The 17,544-nt window shown below is 44.7% G+C and overlaps 1 long non-coding RNA gene across 1 annotated transcript; it reads left to right on the top strand.

Annotated features, from left to right (window-relative positions):
• The first annotated feature begins 1,573 nt into the window (after positions 1-1,573).
• LOC121832240 (uncharacterized) lies at positions 1,574-17,395 on the top strand. The gene is made up of 3 exons (XR_006075827.2): positions 1,574-7,609; positions 8,761-8,892; positions 9,545-17,395. It is a non-coding gene; the product is annotated as an uncharacterized LOC121832240 (long non-coding RNA).
• Positions 17,396-17,544: the final 149 nt, after the last annotated feature.

Below are 17,544 nucleotides of genomic sequence, written 5' to 3'. Positions count from 1 at the left end.
CTGGAACAGGCCCTAGCCAGGTGTCCTTGCTTTATAGGTACATCAGCTGCCATGACATCTCCATACTTCTTCACCTGATGAATTCATGAAAATATATCAGTATTTGTCCATTGGAGTGATTTGGACTTCTGTTAGTTTACTTTTGTGTCCAAGAAGCTATAGAAACCAATAAAGCTGGCCTCAAACATGACCTGAAAAACAGGTTAAGTGAATGTGACCATCTGGAATGTATAACTGAGCTGAGATCTTTGTGACTCCCAATCTCCTCTAAAGGGTCTTATATATCTTTCTCTGGATAAGCGTTTTTATTGTTTAGTTCTGAGTGTCTCTTAGAGAGAGTTTCCTGCATCAAACTCAGGCCAGTCCCTGTGACTTGTTGAAGCCTCACTGGAGCTTAGAGCCTATTTTAGATGGCCTGGATGATGCACAGCTGGTCCAGGTCACCTGCACTGCCTTGTGCTGTCACCCACACTCCTGTGAGATGTGAGCAGTCTATCCCACCACACAGAGCCAAAGAACACACAGGTCTCATCAAGGTAAAGAGAGAGGTCCTGCTCACACTGGGTGGGGGTTCTTCTAGCTTCCAAACCCTCCCTCTGGGGCCTCTTTCTCTTAGACACAGAGGCCAGAGGATGTTCCCTGATAGAGGACTCAGGATGTTCATCCTTGCAGAGCACATGACTGCTAACTTACTTGCTAAGTCTCTGAGCTGTGTCCTAGTGAAGTCCCTCCATGAGTGGAACTTGTCAAATGTTGGGCATCTTAGGAGCCTTGGCTTCCACAATCATTGTGAGGACTCAAGTCCCAGCAGCCCTTTCCTCAGGTGAGAAGAAATCTAATCCTGTCCTTCCCTTACCTGCCTCATTTGTTAGGGAAAGAAGCTAACGTGATTCCATTATGGAGTCATGGTGACCATTAAGAGCACTCTACTTCATTTTATTTTATTTTATTGCCAGTAATGTTTGGTTCTTTTTAATTTTTTTTATTTTTCATTCACATGCCAACCACAGATCCCCCTCTCAACCCTCCTCTCACCCCGTTTCCTCTCCCCCATCCCATCCTCCAACAGGATAAGTTCTCCCATGGGGGCATAGCTAAGCCTGGTACATTCAGTTGAGGCAGGACCAGGCTTCTCCTTGCTTCATCAGGGGTGATCAAGGTGTCTGACCATAGGTGATGGGATCCAGAAAGCTGCCTCATGCATCAGGGATAGATCCTGATCACACTGGCAGGGGCCCCTCAAACAGATCCAGCTACAAAACTGTCTTCTGTATGCAGAGGGTCTAGTCCAATCCCATGCAGGTTTCCACAACTGTTAATCTACATTTTGTGAGTTCCTTTGAGCTTGGTTCAGTCTTCTATGTGTATTTCCCCATCATGATTTTGACCCCCATTGCTCATGTAATCCATCTTCTTCTCTCTCTTTGGCTGGACTCCCGGAACTCATCCTGGCACACAATTGTGGATCTCTGCATCTGCTTCCATCTAGATGAAGGCTCTATGATGATAGTTAGGGTATTTAGCAATTTGATTACCAAGGTAGGCAATTCAATGTTGCTTGTAGTCTAATCTGGTGTCATCCTTGTGGATTCCTGGGAATTTCCCTAGCCTCAGGAATCTCCCTGACCTCATAATGCCTCCCTTTATCAAGATATCTCTTTCATTGTTCCCCCACTCTATCCCTCCCTCAGCTTGACCATCACATTTCCTCATGTTCTCATGCCCCATCTCCTCCCCTCTATTGCCTTCCCTAATCCCTTGTTTACTCATTGGGATCTCCTCTGTTTTTCCTTCCCAAGGGATCAGTACATCCTTCTTAGTGTCCTCCTTGTTTCCTAGCTTCTCTGGAGCTGTGGATTGTAAGCTGATTACCCTTTGCTTTACATCTAGTATCCACTTTTGAGTGAGTACATAACATGTTTGTTTTCCTCAGTCTGAGTTACCTCACTCAGGATAATACTTTCTAGTTAATCTATTTGCCTGCAAATTTCATGGTATCATTGTTTTTTACAGCTGAGTAGTACTCCATTGTGTATATGTATCACATTTTCTGTCTTTTGTTGTTTTTTTTTTTTTTTTGAGACAAAACTATGTGTAGCTTTGGTGCCTGCCCTGTATCTTGCTCTGTAGACCAGGCTGGCTTCAAACTCGCAGAGATCCACCTGACTCTGCCTCCTGAGTGCTGGGATTAAAAGGGTGTGCCACCACCATCCAGCCACCACATTTTCTTTATCCGTTCTTCCATTGAGGGGCAATGCCCTGGGTTGTTTCCAGGTGCTGGCTATAATGAATTATATTGCTATGTACATAGCTAAGCAAGTGTCTTTGTGATATGATTAAGCATCTTTTGGGGATATGCCCAAGAGTAGTATCATTGGGTCTTGAGGTAGATTGATTCCCAATTTTCTGAGAAACCACCATATTGATTTCCAAAGTGGCTGTACAAGTTTGCACTCCCACTAGCAGTGAAGGAGTATTTGCTTTCTTCCCAATCCTTTGAAGATAAACCATTTTCTGCCTCTTGGATCCTTTTCCACCACATTTCCTACCAGACATAACACACTTTTTTAAATTCAAATCTTCAATTATAGAGATACACTGGATTCTTTTATAACTGGGTTTCTAGCTGATCCCTCCTACCCAAGAAAACACAGACTGGTATTTCATCCTATTTTAGCCAACCATGGCCATGAAAAGGCCACTGAACATTATTATGACCATGAGATCTTCAGGTGATTCAAATGTGATTTTTAATTATGATCACTCCTTCCTTTCACTCTCTAAGTCATTTGCTCATGAATATCAGTGAAGAGGAGAATACGACTGTGATGGCTGTTCTTGGTTGTCAGTGTGACTACATCTAGGGTTAAGTAACACCCAAAATTCGAGGGCACACCTGTGGGTCATTTCTGCCTCATTTGAAGTAGGAAGATTTATTTCTAGTCTGGATCTTTGAGATAGGAAGTCACACCTTTAATTCAGATCTTTAACCCAGGTAAAATCTGAACAACACCTGATAGAAGCCTATAGAAAGACGTGGAAGAAGGAAGCTTTTCCTCTTTTTCTGCTTGCTCTTGCCTTGTGAGCACATCCATTTCTTCAGTGGCATTAGAGCCTGCTTCTTTAAGATTCCAGCATAGACTGCAGACAGGTGAGATGTCCAGTCTTGTGGAGTGAGCAACTACTGGATTCTTGGACTTTCCATTGTAGCCAGCCATTGTTGGATTAGCTAGAGCACAGCCTATAAGTCATTCTAACAAATCCCTTTTCCATATTTAGAGAGATTCATTTGATAACTTCTGTTACTCTAGAGTCCTGACTAATATACCAGGCATGTAAAGAGTACATTCTAGAACAGTTTGGGCCTCATAAGACTCTCAGCCCACTTACAAATTCCCAATGGCCACCTTCCCTTAACCTTAGTATTCCCTAGGTGCCTGTTTACTTCAGGGGACTCAACTCTCCTCCTGCACTTCATCATGACCAATTTCTTGGCATGATTTTTATTTATTGGGTATGGATGTTAAGGACCGTATTGAAGCCCATTTTCAGGTTTTCTAGTGGCTTTACTCAGCAGGTCTGCATAGAGAGGATGATTGGACCAAGGGCCTGAGTGCAGGTGTCTGAGATGGTCTGCACTTGGCTGTGCTGGGGGAGGTCTTTTGCCCCACCCCTTGGCATTCCTTTAAATACCCTAGGGCAGAGACAGTCAGGGCCTGTTGGATTAGGATCCAGATCCTCCCGAGTCTGTATTTCTGTATTTTCTGTCTGTTTCTCCACCCTCTATACTTCTAACTAATATTTTCTGCTGCTCCTACTCAAGAGTATTCTGGGGAAATGTGGGGATAGTGGGTAGTCTCCCCACAGGATGGGAAGGGCCAAATTTTGGCAGTGTTTATAAATGAGCTTTCAATTCCTCATGGGTGAAGTAGTGGAAATATTCCAATGAAGCAGAGAGAAATCTCTAGCTTTGGAAGGAGGAGGAGCTGAATGCTCACCTGTGTCACAGCAGAGATTCCTGGAAAGGCAACCTCAGCTTCTGGTCAGTTCAGAAAGAATTAGCAAGGAAGCCAAGGCTGTGCCCCATGACATCAGCAGTCTCTTCTCTGGAATTCTACTGTATCCTTGAGAGCTCTTGGAATCCCCTGTGATGTCACTAGTGTTGTAGCAACACCACGTGAGCTTAGGACATTAGTTCACTGCTGTAAGGTTCACCTACAGAGATGTTGTCAAAACTGAGGCATCTAGTTGAGAGAGAGAATACACAGCGTGGAGAGACCAGAGTGAGGCAGAAGGAAGCAGGCCCTAGGTCTCACTGGAAAACATGGAGAAATCAATGGTCCTGGGGGAAGACACAGTGAGTTCAGAAAAGGGGCTGGGCAGCTGTCTGGATGTGGTAGGCTTGAGCCTTTTAGGGCTAGGACTAAGGAACTTGGAGCTTCTGGGAAGCAATAGGCCTATCCTGCTATGGATTTCCTAAAGAGCCGACTCGGATCAAGGATCCATGATGGTTAGTTTGGCGGATTCAGAAACTGACAAGGCAGAAGCTACTTTGCTGGGTTTCATCTGCTTTAACTCTGAGTGGGAAAGGAGGCACAGAGGAATTAATGAGATATCTGTACCATAACTGTGTTTCACCCCCACCAGAGTCCTTCAGTTGTGTGCCAGTAATAATAGGGAAAGGAGAGTGCCTTGGTAAAGCCTGAGGTTCTCATACTTGACATCACAGCCACTACTAGTAGGGCAGGAGCCACCAAGTGGCCCCTGAGGTTTCTGAGTTACCAACTGCACACAGGTCTGCAGTTCAGCCTGAGAGCTGTTAGATTCGTTGGACCTGCACTGATACTGTCCCCATCCTGCCATCTCTGGGTGTCTTGAACTATCAGGGATGATGCACTCCCCTGCATGGCTTCCCCATTATCATGAGAGTCTGAAGCATAGAGCAAGTGAGGTGGGTATCCATCCACTACCTGAGTGTGACAGTAGCAATTTTCTCCTGATTTCTCAAAGCACTTGACTGAGGGCTCTGAAGCTACAGTGCATTCTCTGTAGCTGTGAATAAGCCTTAGGAGCATGTCCCTTGGGTCATCTTGTCTAGGGAGACAGAGGAAACCTGATGACTTCTGAGACATCCACCTTCCTATAGAGAGATTGGAGAACTGACATCCACAGAGGGGGAGACTCAAGTATGGTCTATGAGAAACTGCTAGGGCAGAGTCTCATCTGTCAGTCACTTCATGAGACTGCTTCAGTGTGTCAGATTTGACTGAGATGAGGCAGTGTGTAGAGCAGGCACTGTCCCTTGACTTCTAGAATTGGGAATTACTGAGTTAGCTAACTTTGTCTAGCATAATTTGTCAGTGTGATATAACATCTTACTGGACATTGTTTACCCCACATCACTCATTTGTTCTGCGGTCCACCAAGTAAACTTCTGAAACCACAGTCCAGACTTCTGAAGAATTTGCAATCCAGGCTGAATATGGTGCTAGCTCTTTATTTCCAGACTGCCAGGAAATTCAAAAGTGTGAAGTGTGGCTCTGGGAAAGGTCTAGGGCAAAAGACCCCTAATAATGTCTCCTGTGTCCTTTGCCTGCCCTTCTCATGCTCCAATGAGTATTCTTTAAGCTGGCTGTGACTCTTTCCTGCCTAATGGCATGTGCATCTTCACAGGTGGCTCCAGATCAAGGAATTAGTCTTTGTGTAGCTCTAGGTGAAACAACATAGCAGTGACACACTACATATTGTCCCCAAGACTGTGACACATTTGCTATTCTAAAAATGCCCTTACATATCCATGCCTGGCCTCTCACTAGCCATGCATCTTTCCTCAATCTCTAGTGCAGGAATGGACCATTGCTGGGAGTGTTTGCTCTTGTGTCTGAGGGCTCACCTGGAGAGCCCCACTTCTTATGATCTCCAGCCTGACTTGTCACTAGTTTATCACACATTTGCAAATATCATGATCACTGGAATGTACTGTACTGATGATTCGGGGTAATATTCTTCATTAACTATGGGACTTTTCTTTGTTCTGACAGGACACCCACAACCTCCCACCACCCCACATACTGTAACAGCCTTGTGGATCCTCCACAATGTGCTTGTTCACATCCAGGGCCCCATCTTTCCTCCCCACATCCAGGCCTAATTGCCTAGAAACCTTTATTTCTCATGTTGTTGACTGGAGATCTCATGAAGGGGCCAGTCATTTCCTGAGATGTATTTTGAAGTGAGTCTTCATCTTCACTACTTCATCATGAAGTAGTGAAAATATTCTAATGAAATATTCTAATGGCTTTGTAAGGAGGAGGTGGTGAAGGTCTTCCCTTATGTATCTGGGAAGGCTCCTGGGAAAGGAAACATGGCTTTTGGTGAACTATAGAAGAGCTAGTTAGTAGATAAGTGAGGGTTGCTGGAGGTGACCCTAATCATCCCTTCTCTGGAGATTCTATCCTATCATGGAGAGTCCTTGGTATTCTCTATGATGTCACCAGTGTTATGATAACACCAATGCCTGTGTGTTATTCCTTCAGTTCCCATAGACATGTTGGCTAGACTGAGCAGGCTGCTTGGGAGGGAGAATGAAGAACATGGAAATACCAGAGAGAAGCAGAAGGAAGCTGGCCTTTGGTTTCAGTGTAAAACATGGAGAGATATATGGTTCTGGGGAAAGCACAGTGAGTCCTGAGCAGGGGATGAGAAGCTTCCTGGAGGAGGTCAACTTGAGCTGGGATTTCTAGTCATGGAGCTCAGCAGCTGGGAGTTTCTAAGTAGCAATGGGCCTATCCAGCTTCCCTGGCTTTCTAAAGAGTAGACCTGGAGTCAAGAGTATCTGATGGTTAGTTTAGGACAGCCATGAATTTTCCAGGCTGCAGCTGCTTTTCTGGTAATTCTGTCATTTCATTCTTAGAGGCAAAGAGGGGCAGGAGGCACAGATTGAATACTGAGCTGTTCCTCTCTGCACTCTGTAGGGTGTTGCTGCACTTCATCCCAGTGGATTCCTACAGTTTCCATGGGAATCTGATGCCAATAGGAAGGAAAGAAACTCCCCGGAACACACAGCACATCTTCAGATGCTTTGGTCCTGGGCACATGTGATCAACCCTTGGTGCTGCTAAGCTCTAGGGACAACAGGACTTACTTGCATCACATCAGATATGAGCTGACACTGTCCTCCAATTCTACTTGGCTGGGCTAGCTTATGCCTTCCAGGGCCATGGGACTGCACTAGGGAGTGAGGCACAAGATTATCCACAGTGGTTGAGGATAGGGACAGAGCTCAGGGGCCCCAGTTTGAGGATAGCTGCCCTGCTGTTCTGAAGCTTCACTGGGTTCCTAGAATTTTCTCTTCCTCAGGCTTCTTCTTGGGACTCAGCATGGACTATCCTGGTCCTATGCCATTCAAGAATACAAGTTCATTTCTTTTTATCTACCTGCAGGGACAGCTGGGGAGTCACCATCCCAACTCTCCAACTGCACTGAGCAGGAGCAGGAGATGAAAAAAAATAGAGAAACTCACCATTCGCTTACATGATATGTCATGTGAGAGAAATGAGCTGCGTGGAATCCTGGTCAATCCTTACACCAACAAGGATTTGAACAACAGGTAGTCATTTTGCCCAGCTCTCTGCTGACCATCTTGACACCACAGTATCAAGCTCAGGTTTCCTGAGGAATAGGAGTCTGAAACTCCAGGGTGTCCTGCTGCCTAAACTAATTTTTCTGAGTGCAGTGGAGATACAGAACTTGTATCTTGGGTAGGAATGAGATGGGGACACAGGCTGTTCTGCTTCCTCCGAATGAAAAGCAGAACCTGTGGCCTGAATCACAGTCTAGTGATAGGGACAGTAGTGTGTGAGTTCTCAACATGCATTTCAAGAGACCTTGACAGGTGTTGCCTTGCGGGAGATGCTAGGTTCTGTGAGTTTGTGGTGAGTCTTTGTACTTGACCAGTGGATGATTGTGTGCTGAAAGCTCCTGGCAGCAACTGGAAGGCCCTGGTCCATTCATCCATCTCAGGGTGTGGCTGGAAGGCCTAGAGGTCTTCACTGTTCCTCTCTGGTCTTCTTATACTCTGTGACAATGCCACGTCCCCACATTTCTTGGGCATCCTGATTTCATGTGGGGTGTGTGTGTGTGTGTGTGTGTGTGTGTGTGTGTGTGTGTGTGTGTGTGCGTGTTCCTGAGAGTTTGGGCTCTGTGGCATGGTCGGAGGATTTTTCCCAATTTCCAGCAGATGGCACTGCTGTGGCCAGGGAAGCCCACTTTGAGCAGCACACCTCCTGGCCACTGTGCTCACCTCCGAAGAACATTGGAATCACCTGTGGAGTTTATAATGCCATCCTGAAGTTGAGGCTCCTCCCTGGAAATACTGATTGTGTGCTCTCATCCTCTCTGTAGCAACAGGCACCCAGGAATAAAAATCCCTGTTCTGGAGACAGGAGAAATGTCATCATAAGTTTCTGGTGGGTCCAGATATGTGGCACAGACTCCTAGGAACTTCTTAGAGAGCTTATCTATAGCTCCAAGCCCACTGAGGGTGCTCATGCAGCTCTGGCTCCCTCCCCTTAGACCTCCGGAGTCCTCTGGCCTGAGGACAAGATAGGATGTTTAATAAACACCAGGAGGTTCCACTGTTTAAATGCCAGGCTGTGGCATCCACTGCACTGGAGTAGTCCATGACACAGCTTCATTCATATTGTCCCTGTGGCCTGTGTTCATGGAGTTCTTTTCTCCTGGGGCCATGCCCGACTGCAGGCTGAATTTTGAGCTTGAGATGCTTGAAACGGGACACAAGAAGGTGATGTTGGACCTCCAGAAATTGCCCATGGAGATTAGTGATGCCTTGGACAAGTACAAGGGGCTGATTGAGGAGACTGAATGCTTTAGGTAAGTGCCTAATAGCTTGGGAGGGACTGTTTCTGCCCTTCTTTGTCCTTGACCCCAAGTGAGGGCTCTGGTTCCAGCCTGTCTGCCTCTTAGCAAGCAGCCTGCCTTGTGGCCCTTGGACTTGTGCCTCTTGGACTCAGTTTTGCTAAGTATGGAAAAATACTGAGGCCCTCCCATCATTTTCCTGCCAGCCTCAGGAGCTCTTAGATAGAAAAATGGTTTGTACCAAGACGGGGATGTCTGGCAGCCCAGGGCCTCTGGGCACTGGCAGGGGCTTCACAAGGCTGGTTTCCGTGGGACCTGCAGACAGAATTTATTCCTGTTGGAACTTCTGCCCTCTTTCTGAAAGTGTTTGCCCTCTACCTGCTGGCTTTCCCAATGCCATGAACAGTTAAGCACAGGTGTGGGCTGCACCCTGTTCTCAGAGGCACAGGATCCCTTTTGGTACCAGGATTGCAGAAGTCTTTTGAATCGTTCTGAAATTTGGTTATTCTCTGGATTTGGCCTGCCTCTGAGTGATGCTTGCTTGGCTACTGAGAGCTCCATTCTTAGGCTGTCTGGGGGTCTGGGACTTTTCAGGGTTGGTGGTACTTGGAGTTAGGGAGGGCAAATGCAGGCTCTCTGGAGCTCACCATTTTTGGTGGTGGTTCAGTTACCTCCAAGGCCGGGTCCTATGAGAGTGTACTCAGCTGAAGAAGAATGTACATGTATTGAGACTCAAGAACAGACTGCTGCAGAAGGAGCAGATTGAACTGCAAGAGACCTGTGAGGAGCTTAAGAAGCTCTTGAAGGATGCCCATGAGAGATCTGCGATCCCTGTTCTGAGCAGCAGCAGGTAGGCTGAGGCAGTTGGGGCAGGCTGCCTAAATATCCAACCATAAACTTAGAGACACCCATGTAACCACGCACCCACCCATCCAGCCTCCTAACTACATACCATTCAATTGTTCATTTCTGTGATCATTCACAAGTTTCTCTGTACAGTTGGCCTCTTGTAAGATACTGGATGATTAGCAAGCAAACCCTCCTGCTCTGCTAGAAGCCCCAATACATTCAGAGAGATGGGTCAGTCAGATATCACACACCTACATGTCATTATATTAGGAGTCTGCTATTCAGGGAGCTACTTGGGGAATACCACAGAGCTCTCATTGATTGAGTCAGTGGCCTGTGGCTCATTTGCTTTGCAGGGGTCATGTGAGATCACAGGTAGGAAGCAGCCTGCAAGGGCTAGAGCCCAGGGCCAATGCCAACTGAGTGGTTCTTACTATTTTGGGGTGGCATGTGGTCCTCTCCTCTCTTCTGCATCCCAATGTGTTCTCCTCCCTTTGCTTAAATCTTCATTCATACTGACAGAAGCCTGAGTATCAGCTTGTCAGCTCTGTTTTCTGTGGGTAGTGCTAGACATTTCTCCCATCCTGGAGCTTCCAGTCTGGAGCTGACTGAATGACCTTAGATGTGCAAAAACTTTCACAGCCTGAGCGTTGGGGTGACATATCTGAGGCTTCAAGAGAACATTTTCTCCAATCACCTCAACATAGTTTGACTAAGCTTAGGCTCTCCCCTAGGCATTTTTAGTCCCCAAGGAATGGATAGCTATGTTGTAGGTCTCTGTTGAAACATCTGATGTGCATAATCTAAATTCAATTGTTCACTCAACACAATGTCCTCTTCTTTTTTCTGCTCATTTTTTATTTCTGCAGTCTGTGTGTGATCTATGCAGTAGTGTGTAAATGTGTCCATTGACAGGTTTTGTTCAGAGACTACATAATAAAATCCTGTGTTGTCATCTGTTGATCACTTCCTTATTCCCTTGAGCCCAGGTCTTTCACTGAAACTGAAATTTTCTCTTTGGGCTAATCTGGCTGGCCAGCACTCCCTCGATCTCCTGTCCCCCAACTGTGACCTTCTGTCTTGTTTTATCTCAGCTAAATGTCACAAGTTTCAATTGCTCAGAAAGAGAAAGAATGGAGTAGCTTTCTCTTGTGTTTATACACCTTTATTTCTTTAGTATTAATGTGTTTTCTAATAAATAACAAAAATCAAACAATACAGCTATTTTAAAAATAAAAACTAGACTTCTTTCACTACACAGAGCTAACACCACAGGAAGTGTCTGTTTTGTCTCATTGGCTTCACAACACAGAATCCCACAGTGCATCTCCTTGCTGACATTGTGTTGCTGACTATATCATGTGCATGGCTGTGTCTCAGAACAGATTCCCTCTCATAGTTGTGCAGAGTGCTGGGTTCCTGAAAAGCACTGCAGGTGATGTCACTGGCCTCCTTCTGACTGACATTGGGCTGAATTCATATCATATTTACTGTAATCTGTTGACAACTTCCTGGGTGTTGACCATGGCCACTCTCTTTCACTTGAGCTTTTCAGGTCTTCTTGGAGGAGCTAGGGTAAGTTTAGTGAAAAGATTGTGGTGGATCAACGTGGAACCTGTGGGATCAGTGAGTCTTGGGACATATAAAGTTCATGGATTAGCAGGGTAGGCAATTCAGGCACCCTCACTAATTGTTGCTAGTAGTCTAATCTGGTGTCATCCTTGTGGATTCCTGGGAATTTCCCTAGCCTCGGGTTTCTCCCTTACCTCATAGTGTCTCCCTCTATCAAGATATCTCTTTCATTGCTCCCCCACTCTGTCCCTCCCTCAGCTTGACCATCCCATTCCCCCATGCTCTCATCCCCATCCCCTATCATCTATTGCCCTCCCTCTTCCCCAGTTTACTCACTGGGATCTCTGTTTCTTTTTCCAAGGTGATCAGTACATCCCTCTTGGTGTCCTCCTTGTTTCCTAGCTTCTCTGGAGCTGTGGTATGTAAGCTGATTATCCTTTGCTTTACATCTAGTATCCACTTATGAGTGAGTACATACCATGTTTGTTTTTCTGAGTCTGGGTTACTTCACTCAGGATCATATTTTCTAGTTCCATCCATTTGCCTGAAAATTTCATGATGTCATTGTTTTTTTACAGCTGAGTAATACTCCCTTTTGTATATGTAACACATTTTCTTTGTCAGTGTGAGTAGAATCCTGCTTTGTCACCTATCAATGGGGATGCATACATGCACACAAGTTCATGAATTCACAATAGCATGCCAGGCATGCCTGCCTCAGATGCCAGTGACAAAAGTCTACCTTGCAAGCTCACCTGCAAAACCCTGTCAATTGCAGCTCTGCAGCAAACCTACCTGCCTGGCCTCTATGGCCAAACACTAAGGAGAGCTGGATCATAGTTCTGAACTTTCACAACCCAGCTGTGCTCACAACCTCAGAAGGCCAAGTGGTTTCTTGAGGCCTTGTGGTTGGACACGGTGAGATGTCATTTGCCTTGTGGATGCTGACCACTTGCTTTCTTTTCTGGACATCTTCTAGACTGTTGTAGGCATGCTCATCAGCTAGTCTCTCATGTCATTCTGTCCTCTAAAGTTAAAGTATGTTAAGATCCATTTTTAAGTTTGATTTGTTTGGATTCTCACATTCTGCAACATTGCTGACCTTCTTTTCTTACATATTGTCTGCAATATTTCCTTTCTTATACAGTGTGTCCTGGATACTAAAGTAAAGCTAGACTCATTCCCTCTCATCTGATATCTTTTTTTTTTCATTTTTCCTTGCAGGATTTCCTTAGCAGAGTCCTGTTTGAAAATGTAGTAAAAATGTTTATGTTCAATTTCCAAGATTACGGGGTAAAATAATTTCTCCCTATGATGCTTGCTCTAGGCTTTTCTTGTGACTTGGTGTGAATTTCCTGGGAGGATATAAAAATCCATCTGCCTCCAAAGGGAGATGTTGCCACCAGACCAAAGAGAGCCTTGTACAAATGCATCTTGGCAAGCAGTAGTGATTTTTCCACTGGATGTCATTTTTAAAGCAATATGTAACCCGTGACTGCATGAATGGAAGCTGACATCATCCTACAGCACACATCAGGCTGCTACTTTATGTATCTTTAAATCTGTAAAGGGTGGACACAAACCTAATTTACATCACCACCCAGTGTTCAACAGCAGAGGTGACTACACACTCAGCATAAAGCACAAACAAAACACAAGTGGGTGTGTGCCCTCTATCTTGTTCTTATCAGGGATTCTGCTGGCCTCAGCAAATCTGTCAGACATGAAAGGATGGATTTGTAATGATACAATCTAGAATACCAATTCAATATGCAGACAATAGCTAAGTGGGAGCCTGCTGCAAGATGGAATTATGCTGGCTAGGATAGAGAGGACAAGACTCCTTCAATGTACTTCATAAGGTGATAACAATCTTCTTTCTTATCTTGCTCAGTTCTTAATCATAGATACATTTAGTAAACTATTATTTCATTTGCTGATGGGGCTTTCACATCATTATTTTCCTTACTTTATTTTTATGACATGTTATAGTAACATACATTTTTAGGATTCTGCACAGAAAGCTGCATGTTTGATACACTCAGCTTACTAAGTTTCCATATAACACTCATAATACAATACCACAATCAAGGTAACATTATTTCCAGGATACATAATTCTACCCCCCAACACACACATATATACACATATGGAAATAAGGACTCTTGAATGTGTGGAATGATGTACATACCAGTAGGTATTAATTAACACATATGAATTATAGTAAAACTGTGTACAACCCTGCTAGAACATGATGTATGGTGTGTTTCATTGTTACAGGGTTCAATTTGACAGTGTTACATTGAGTAAGTTTTTGTCCATGTGCAAGAGGATTACTGTTCTGAGGATTTAGTTTCTTTTGATGCTTTGGTATAGTTTTCCTGTAGTGACAATCCAACCTGTAATAAATGTTATCATGAAGCCCATAAATATGTTTCGATCTGAGAAACCAACATAGAGGCTGACAAGTTTGCATTCCCAACAGCAGTGGAGGAATGTTCCTCTTGCTCTTCTATATCCTTGCTAGCATGAGCTGGCACTTAGATTAATAGATTTCATTATTCACACATACATTTTTCTATTTCTTTATTCTTCTCTTATATAACACATCCTGACCACAGCATTAACCCCCTCTCCTCCTCCCAGTCAAACCCTCCCCTACCTTCTTCCCCACATCCACTGCTCTTTCCTTTCCCTTCTGAAGAAAGCAGGCCTTCCAGGGATGTAGTGGGTAGCTGTTCCTGCTTTGACCTTGAAGCACTGCCCCTAGTGGGGTAACAGGTAACTGCCACACCTGCCTATGACCTGCTCCTGGGGCATGGCTGAGATAGGAGCCCTTTAGAACTGAGATGCATATGTGCTGGCACTCTTGGCTCTTTGTGATCCTAAATGCTAGATTGCAGACCAAGTCAGAGTTCTCCAGAGAACCGCACTGGACTGCACCTCACCTCCCCCAGATCCTGTAACCAACCACTTAATTGGTTGTAAGTTACTCTGAAATAAACCTTGTTTAACTACCACATGAACTACATGGAATTGCCTATTAATTGCCGCTATATAGAAATATCAATCCAACACTGAATAACGAGATGAAATAAGACTATGCACAAACCTTCATATCAAGGTTGGATGAGGCAACCCAGTAGGAGTAAAAGGATCCTAAGAGCAAGCAAATGTGTCAGAGACACCCCCACACCAACTTAGGAGTCCCACAAACACCACTAATCTAATAACCATAGCATATATGTGGAGGACCTAGTGCAGACCCATGCAGGCTCCCTGACTGCCGCTTCAGTCTCTGTGAGGCCCTATGAGCTCTGCTTAGTTGATTCTGTGGGCCATGTTCTTGTGCTGTCTTCAACCCCTCCTGATCCTATAATCCTTCCTCCCCCTCATCTGTTCTGAATAACGTCTGGCTGTGGGTCAGCTGCTGGAGGAAGCCTCTCTGATGATGTTTGGGCTAGGCACTGATCTATGGGTATAGGAGAATATCATTAGGGATAATTTGATTTACTTTGTGGGTGGATTGGAATAGGAGGGATCTGGTAGCAGCGAGGGGCAGAGGGAAAGAGTACAAGGAGAGATGTATGGAATAGGACTTCATTTAAGGGCCTAGCATAGAAACCTAGTGTAGTGGAAACTTCCTGAAACTTATGAGGGTGACCCAAATGAGGACTCCTGGTAATAAACCACCCATCCTCTGTAACCAGGCAAGTCTCCTGGTGGTGGGACTTGGATACCAACCTAGCCACAAAGCCTTTGACCCATCCTTTTCTACCCACAAGAAGTTTTGGGGTTATGGTGGCTTAAACCTTGCATGTGTGGCCAACCAATGACAGGTCTAACTTGAGGCCTAAACCAAACACAAAAACCAAACTGACAAAAAAAAGTCAATGAAAGATTCACATGCTTTTTGCAAAAAATATTTTCATAACATATAATTTCTTCTTGGGGGCCAGAGATGTGGCATGGTCATTAAGAGTGTTTGCTGTTCTTCCAAAGGATCCCCAGTTCAGCTCCTAGCACCCATGTCAGGTATCTCACAACCACCTCTAACTCTATCTCCATAGAACCAGATACCCTCTTTTGGCCTCAACACACACACACACACACACACACACACACACACACACACACACACAAATGCAAAAAAAGGAAAGAAAAAAGGAATACCATTGCCCCAAATTGCTTACTTTGGTCCTGAAGGCATCCTTACATTTCTTTCTCCTTTCCTTTTCTTTTACCTTCCTCAACCTCCCAACTTCATCCATTTGTTTGCTAGCTTGTGTGGTTTGGTGCTGATTGAGTCCAAGGGCTTGTGTGTACTAAACATCCACTTTCCCCCTGATGTGCACTTCAACCCTTTATGAACTGAGTTTAACTTCACAGACATTTACTATGCAGGATATAACAAATGTAAGTTGATACCACTTTTTTCTCCTACGTGTTCACTCCATCTATGATGATTGAAAGTTTTGCTGGGTGTATTAGTCTAGGCTGGCATCCATGGTCTCTTAGGGTCTGCATTACATCTGTCCAGGTCCTTCTGGATTTCAAAGTCTCCATTGAGAAATCAGGTGTTATTCTGATGGGTTTGCCTTTATAAGTCACTTGGCCTTTTTCCTCCGCTGCTCTTAATATTTTTTCTTTATTCTGTACATTTAGTTGTTTAATTATTATGTGTCAAGGGGACTTTTTGGGGGGTCTAGTCTGTTTGGTGTTCTATAGGCTTCTTGTATCTTCATAGGCATTTCCTTCTTTAAGTTGGGAAAGTTTTCTTCTATGATCTTGTTAGATATATTTTTTGTGCCTTTGAGTTGGTATTCTTCTCCTTCCTCTATCCCTCTTATTCGTAGGTTTGGTCTTTTCATGGTGTCCCAAATTTCTTGGACATTTTGGGTCATGACTCTGTTGGCTTTAGTGTTTTCTTTGACTGATGAATCTGTTTCTTCTACCATATCCTCAACGCCAGAGATTCTCTCTTCCATATCTTGCATTCTGTTGGTTATACTTGCATCTGAAGTTCCCATTCATTTACTCAGATTTTCTATTTCTAGCATTCCCTCTGTTTGTGACTTCTTCATTTTTTTCTATTTCTCTTTTCAGGTCTTGGACTATTTCCTTCATCTGTTTCATTGCTTTTTCATGATTTTCTTTCAGGGCTTTATTGTTTTCTTCCAGGGTTTTATTGTTTTCTTCTGCTTTATTTGTCCTTTCCTCTAGTTTTTTATAGCGTTCCTCCCATTTTTTGTTTGTCTTTTCCTCTATATAAGCCTCTACCTTCTTCATGATGTTATTCATAAGGCTGTTTTCTTCTGCTTCTTCCAATTTTTGATGTTCAATTCTAGATGTTGGAGGAGGGCTAGATTCTGGTGATACTGTATTGCTCTTCATTTTGTTGTATGTACTGCTGCCTTGACATCTGCCCATCTCCTTGTGGTTCTTTCTTAGTCTTATCAGTGCACTTGGTCCAGACAGAGCTGACAGATTCAGTAAGTCTCTCTCTCTTGTCCAGATGAGAGCTCTCTTGTCCAGATAGGAAGTCTGGGGCAGGATGGGAGCTCTTGTCCAGACGGGAAGTCCGGGGCAGGATGGGAGCTGGGGTCTCGGGTGAATGGGCGTGGGGGCAGGGCTTGGAGATTGCAGGGTCTGCTGGGGGTCTTGGAGAAGGGGAGCCTTCCTGGTGGGGGTAGAAGGGATCCTGCCCAATGGCCAGAACCTGGGGCCAAGTTGGGCAGGTCTTCCCCAGAGTGGCTGGTGCCCAGGGATGGGATTTAGGCTGAGCCCAGGCACTCACCTCTTGTCCAGAAGGGAAGTCCAGGCCAGGATCTCTCCTACTTCTTAAAGAGCACCAGATAGAGTAGTTCCCTCTACTCCAGCTGTGCTGTGACCTCATCATACACAATTGCTTTCCTCCCCATCAGTGACTCTTGACTCTCCCTCAGTAGAAATCACAGCTGATGGAAACTGCTTTTGAGAAAGAGATAGCAAGGAAGAGATGAAGACAACAGGGAAAAAGACAGACATGAAATACTATGGGGAAGGGGGCTTCTTCATGATGAGTCCCCCAGAGTTTACTTAATCATTGAGTAATGAAGGCTCCAGCTTTGTTCTGACTGACCAGAGGGTGGCTTAGCTCACACATGGAACGTGACAAATACTTAGTGATTTTTTTATAAGTCCTTTGAGGATTGGGAAGAGCAATTGATTATCCTCTCCCCAGATGAAGAAAGCTCAAAGCTACCA

Source organism: Peromyscus maniculatus, chromosome 9 (genome assembly GCF_049852395.1).
Source record: "Peromyscus maniculatus bairdii isolate BWxNUB_F1_BW_parent chromosome 9, HU_Pman_BW_mat_3.1, whole genome shotgun sequence".
NCBI classification, from domain to species: Eukaryota; Metazoa; Chordata; class Mammalia; order Rodentia; family Cricetidae; genus Peromyscus; species Peromyscus maniculatus.
The sequence above is the reverse complement of the archived record's forward strand: the minus strand, read 5'-3'. Positions and strand labels throughout refer to the sequence as shown.